This window comes from Prionailurus viverrinus, chromosome A2, assembly GCF_022837055.1.
Source record: "Prionailurus viverrinus isolate Anna chromosome A2, UM_Priviv_1.0, whole genome shotgun sequence".
NCBI classification, from domain to species: domain Eukaryota; kingdom Metazoa; phylum Chordata; class Mammalia; order Carnivora; family Felidae; genus Prionailurus; species Prionailurus viverrinus.
The window spans coordinates 70,439,014-70,445,764 of NC_062562.1; positions in this window are offsets into that span (position 1 = coordinate 70,439,014).

Below are 6,751 nucleotides of genomic sequence, written 5' to 3' on the forward strand. Positions count from 1 at the left end.
AGATTCTGTGTCTCCTTTCTCCCAGTTCTTCCCCACTCATGTGTGCTCTCTCTGAATCTCTCTCTTTCTCTGTCTCTCTCTGTTTGTGTGTGTGTGCATGTGTATGTGTGTGTTTCCATGTATCTCTCTCTGTCAAGGAAAAGATAGAAAACTTAAAAAAGAAACAATGACTTTAACCATGAAGGAGAAAGACCTTTTTCCTGAAAAGAAGAAATCAGTGGAGAAGGAAATTGAAAAGACAGAAATAAGCAGAAAGACATTCTATGCTAGTGGATCCCAAGAATTAAGATTATCAAAATGTCCACACTACTTAAAGCCATCTACATATTCCCTAGGTGCAATCCCTATCAAAGCTTAAGCACGTTCCCAAAAATAGAACCATCCTTCAAGGTGGACAGAAGCACAAAAGGCTCTGAATACCAAAGTCAATGTGAGAAGGAAGAAAACAGCTGGAAGCACCATGCTTTCTGATTTAAAACTAGATATCAAAGCTACAATAACCCAAGCCGTACACTATTGGGGTAAAAGCAGACACACAGGATACTGGACCAGAACTGAAGGCCCAGGAAGAAACCCACACATATGTAACCAATTAATTCACAACCAAAGAACCAAGAGTATAACCTGAGGCAAAGGCAGTCTCCCCAACAGGTGGTGTCAGAATCACTGGGCACAGAAAAACAACAGGCATGGAAAAACAACCTGACACCTATTTACCCCACACACAAAAACGAAGTTAAAATGTATTACAGACTTGAGACCTGAAACCAGAAATTCCTGGATAAGACCTTGGGCAGCAGGTGTGGGAAATCGCACAACGATGTCCTGAGTTGGGAGGTTCTAGGGAACGCTTTGCAGAGCAGATCACTGCTCTCTGGCCTTCCTGCAAAGAGCCAGCAGCAGCTCACTTACCTAGTTGGTGTGTATCTGGGGGGCAGGCGAGACTTGGCTGATCTAGTGTGTGTGTATCTAGGGGTTGGGTTCTGCATGGGCTCACCAAGTTCTTGGATCGTGTTGTCGCATGGAATATTTTATCCTGTCTAGATATGGTTTGCAGAATATCTTCAATACGTTCTTTCTAGCATGTGGCCTGCCGACGTGTTGTACATCGTTTGTAGGCTTAATGACTACGGGAGCCTGAGAGCAGCTTGCGGAGACGTCCCTTAACTCCCTCTCACCTCTCTTGACTTGCGTAGAGTCTGAAGCAATCCTTTCTGCTGTCCTTGGCTTTGCTGGACAAAGCCAAATGCCAAACCCACGACAATGTTTGGATCTCAGTCTTGACTTGAGTTTTGGGATTTGACACCAGAAGACAAAGCTACAAAGGAAAACTAAACAAGTGGGACTACATGAAACTAAAAAAACAAGTTCTGCACAGCAACAATATCTTTCACAGAATGGGAAGGCAACATAGTGAATGGGAGAAAATACTTGCAAACTACATACATGGTCAAGGGTTAAAACACAAAAGGTATCAAGATCTCCTACAGCGCAACAATGCAAAAGCAAAGAGCAATGACGGACCTGGCAGAGTCCCGAAGAGGCATTCTTCCAACGAAGACATACAGATGGCCACCACATACATGAACAGAAGTTCCATGTCACTCCACATTAGGGAAATGAAAGTCCAAAGCCAAAGAGATATCACCTGAAACCTATCTCAACGGTCTTATCAAAAAGACAACAAAGCACAAGCATCGGGTACAATGTGGAAGAAAGCAAATCATTGTGCCCTGTTGGTGACATTGGAACTTGGTGCAGAGACAGTTGTAAACAAAGTAAAGTTTCCTCACACAATTCAGAGGAGAACATCCATATCATCCAGCACTTCCCTCAATTACCCCCTAGGTACTACTCAGAACACATGAAATCACTAACTCCCAAAAATGACTTCACACCTGTTATCATGCCACAGTGTTTATAATAGCCTGGAGGGCATTATGCCCAGTGAAAGATTCACATAGAGAAAAACACATATAAATGCTCGCACATATATGGGAAATCCGAAACAAAAACTAAGAAAACAAAAAACAAAAATCCTCAAACCAGAATGAAACAAGCCCATCAATACATAAAGATGATTGCAAACGTGGGGGGGCAGAAAGGAGGGAAAAGGGTAAAGGTCAAAAGACATCACCGAATAAACTAAGACCATGTCAACAGGGAAAGACAGAGTAAAGGTGACTCAATATCTCAAATTCTAGTTTCCTCTTTTTCAGAGACCTTAGTTCAGTCCATTCCATTCACTAGACCTACTGGAATAATAAGGAATTATCAGGACTTGACAGTTTTTGCATGATGAGTTCTTTACTTAGGATTTCGTATCCAAAAGAACACAGTGCTTAGATTACTAGGTAACTTAGATTTTCCATTATTTTCATGGTTTCTTGAAGTACCATGATGTCACAAAAAACTCCTTAGATCTAAGTGAACAATTTCATTGCTCTAAACGTATGTATATACCACTAAAATAGTATAATAAAGGTAAGGTGCATTGTCCATCGCACAACAGTGATTGTTTTACTCCTTGTTGTAGTGAGCTTTGGTGACGAAAAGGTTCAGGGTATCGAGCTCCTTATCAAATTCCATGCCATGGAATATGCAGAATATTGTAATCATGGTAATCAAGAAAATAATGATCTTCAAGATAATCATACTCTTCTGAATTGCTGAGAGAGACAACTCACCCCACGGGGACATGGTTAGGAGCCTGAGCTGCTCCAAATGGCCGACACCACACCATCTTCCTGAAAACATAAAGCACCAGTCAGCTCGAGATGGAAGTGTGGGAAAGCCTCTGCTCTTAGGCCTTTGCTTTCAGTGAGGTCAAGGTGCTGCCTTCAGGATGTGTTCAGCCTTTGAGACAGGATTGGAACTCTCTAGTGAAATGAGATCTTCCCATGCAACAAAACGCATTCCTTGCAAAGAACGGGGTCCCTGACGCGGTCCGGACTCCACACGGGCCACAGCACCACACTCACGCACACACACTCCCCCCAACAACCGGGGAGAGGTACAACCCATGCAGTGAAAGACCGCTTGCCCAAGACCTCATTTCCAAAGGAGGCTGAGAGAGGAGCACTGCCTGCTCCAGTACACACGCACTGGTTTCTAGGGACCCGGCGGGCTCCGAGTCACTTCTCCCTCGTGCTGCCTGGGGAGTCCCGGAGGAGATGTGATTGCCAAGGACTGAAACTCTGGAAACACGGAACGAATGCAAGACAGGAGGCGCTCCACGGAAACGGGAAGCACCATGCCCCACGGATAGGAAGAACAAAACCCACAAGTCTGCCTCGGACAAGGAGCTTTTCCATCCACCTTCCTCGCCAGCGTGCGAAGAAGACGTTCCCACCCAACATGTCCCAAAGAGATGACTTTGGACTCCATCCACAACACCCAGTTCTCTTCAGCACACAGCTCCAAGTAGGAAAGAGTCTGGACCACCCTCTAAAACACAGAAGCGCCACTTCTTCCTGGCTCCCTGGCTCCGAGTTCACTGATGGAATGCACATTGCCTTCAGAAATGAAAAGCTCAACCAGGAGTTGCACTTGCCCTAATCCAGACTCCTACCCCCTAGTCCCATGGACTCCCACGATAGAGGACCCCCTTTCGCCACAAGCGGGGTGAGATCTCGCCCTCCCCATCAGAGGGTGCAACTCTGCCACCAGGGGCGGCAGGGGCGGGGCTGGGCAGGCCAGGAGAGCAGGTGTGGAGGGGGGAGGCGGGAGGCCTGTGTTCACCTGCTGCTTCCACTCTCAATCCCTTCAACACCGTCCCCTGCTGGCCTCCAGCAACTCAGGCCCACCACCCTGACTCTCCCTGGAATGTTTCTCTGGAATCTCAGGTCCCTTGTACTTCATTTTCACAGGCAGGAATGATTCCTCCTGCTCATGGCTGCGACTTCCCTGGCCCTGCCTTGACACTTGCCCACAACCGCAGGTCCACGCTTTCCTTCCTTCCTTCCTTCCTTCCTTCCTTCCTTCCTTCCTTCGTTCCTTCGTTCCTTCGTTCCTTCGTTCGTTCCCACCTCCACCCGCCAACCACCAACCCAGTCAGACTTCCATGGGCACTCAGGGCGCCCCCCCTCTCGACCTGAGCCACTCCCCACCGCCTGAGCCTAACCCCCTACTCGATCTGGGGCCCTCCTCCTCCAGGGAACCGGGGTGCAACCCAGAAAGCCCACTCCTGAGGCCTCCAGACTGCAGCCGCAAAGGAGCCCAAGAAGAAGCCCGGAGCACCAGGGAGGGGGGGTGGGTGGTGCTCATGGAAGGGGAAGACAGAGGGGGGCAGGGGGGAAGGCCTCGTGCGACCTTGTCGCTAGGGTCCCTACCTTGGCAGCACCGCGACTGAGGCAGGTCCTGGAGGGAGGCTGTGGGTCTCAGCTGCTCCACCTTTAGGCTTCTCCCAGATGGTCTTTCGGGGGCGCCGGGGGGCATCGCATCGCGCTCTGCCCCAGCCAGTGCTGGCACTCCCTCCACCAGCGCGGCCAAAGACCGAGGCGCCCGGGAAGCGCGTCCCGCGCCCTGCCCTCTGGCTCCAGGAGCAGCAGGAGCAGCAGGGCCGCCACCCTCCCAGGCTGGAGGCTCATGGCTCCCAGTCTTCTGCACGCGGGGCCCCGCCCACGCTCCCGCGAGCGCTCCCGGTAGCACTACCGCTACCCCTACCGCCAATGCCATGGCTACCGGGTCGCAGGCGCCAGGCAGCAGCATGTCCCCGGTCGGGGGCTGAGGTGGGCGTCAGTCCCTGGCTGGCCCAGACACTTGGGGCCTTGGGGCGGCAGGCGGGCTGGGAGCCAGGACTCACAGCACCGCTGCAGCCTCAGCTGTGTCCCTCACCGGGCTCCGGCCCTGGCCCACGCGCGTGCGCGCACTCGTGCGCGCGCTCCCGCACACCTGCTTGGGCCCAGGATCCAAGCCGCCACATCCCCCCACCCCCCCGCAGGGGGCACAGCTCCTGGGCGCCAGGGTCTGCACCACCGCACCTCCCTGTGCCCACCAGATGCTCTGACCGACTGGCCGCCAGCCTGACAGCCGGGAGCCAGGCAGAGGGCTCCACAGACCAGGCCAGTGGGACAGGGACTGGCAGGTGTCTCCTCCCAAGGTGGACACCTCCCTGTCACCCCTCAAGAGACCCAGGAACCTTTTGCATAGCTGGTTTCCCAGGCAGGTGGCTGCCCGTGAACCCAGTGATCCCTCTTGCATCCCAGGCCTCTGTGTTTCTTCTGCACTCTGCCTCCCATTCCCGCCAACCGGGGACATCTACAGCCGTGCACCCTCCTCGCTCGTGACCCGTGCCCGCAAGGGCAGCCCTAAGGGACAGGGAGACACACTGGGCACACGAGACTCCTTCCACCTCCCTTCGCCTTGAAAGGCCGGTGCTTTTCAGCTCTACATGCCCTTCCCATGGCCCTACCTGGACTGCACCACCAGCGGTCCCACCCTCAAGTCCACCCTGCCACCGCGGACTGTGGCACATCCTTCAACTCTGTGGAACCGCCTGTCCACCTCCGCTACCTCCCAACCCCCATGTTTCCTTCACAGTGTGCCTCAGATCCCAACTCCTCCGTGCCATTTTTCTTTTCTTGGGTTTCAATTGCTTTTCAACGTTTCTTTCTTTTGGTGAGAGAGAGAGAGAGACAGAGAGAGAGAGAGAGAGAGGGGCCATCACCCATGCGATTGTGCAGCAAGCATCGACTGAACGTGCAAGGCGTACCAGACCCTGCTCTGGAGGGCCAGTGTGCAGAGGTGGGCAAGGAAACGTATGCCTGAGGATTCAAGGGGAGCCACAGGACTACCGTCCAGGGTGAGGAGGAGTAGAGAGACCAAGCAGTCAAGGCTTTCTACGAAAGGAGCATCAAGGGCACGAACCTACGCAGCCCTGGAAGGAGAGCAGGGAGTCACGGACATAGGGATCATGGAAGGCCAGTCCCAATGGGCAGCCTTCATCACGTGTCCTCACCTGAGGACTTGCAAAGAGGCACCCCCAGACTGGACCTGGTAGAAACAGGACTTACAGCAAAAGCTCAAGACTGGTCTGTGGACTTCATGGTCATGGGAAGGACACCATCCCACAAGCCCCACCAAGGGACTCTGGACTCTGGTGACTGGGACTTACTGTGGACCATCAGGACCTGTCAGGACTCTTTCAAGTGCACAAGGGAAGACAAAACGAAGCCACAAACCTAGGAGAAGAGAGATGCAAAACCTTTCTCCCCCCAGGGGCAACGTCAATGATCGCATGCTATACAAATGCAAATGCCCTCTGCTAGCATTACAAAGGTCACGAGTTTTGGGCCTCCTTGATCAGTCTCCTACCACAAGTGCACTAGGGTTCCATTGGCTCCATAGGGGCCATTTGCCTGCATTCTCCGTGGGAGCAGCTTCCTATCCTACCAGAACACTCACGTGTGTCTCCCTGTCATGGCACGTACTGAGAGATACGAGAATGACGTTTCCCTTTCATTTTGAACATTGTGCTGATGCCTCCCTCCTGGCTCTGCGTCTCCACTGACAAGACTGTTGGGCTCCGTTTACATGGTGTGTGTGTGTGTGTGTGTGTGTGTGTGTGTGTGTGTTTCTGTGTGTGTGTGTGTGTGTGTGCGCGCGCGCGCCCGCGCGAGTGTGTATGCATATACACATAGATACACATCCACGAATGTGTGTACGTATATGTAGACATGTATGTGTATGTACATAGGTATCCCTATGGACACACAGGTAGATAGATCTATATATCAACGTAGCTGTTTTT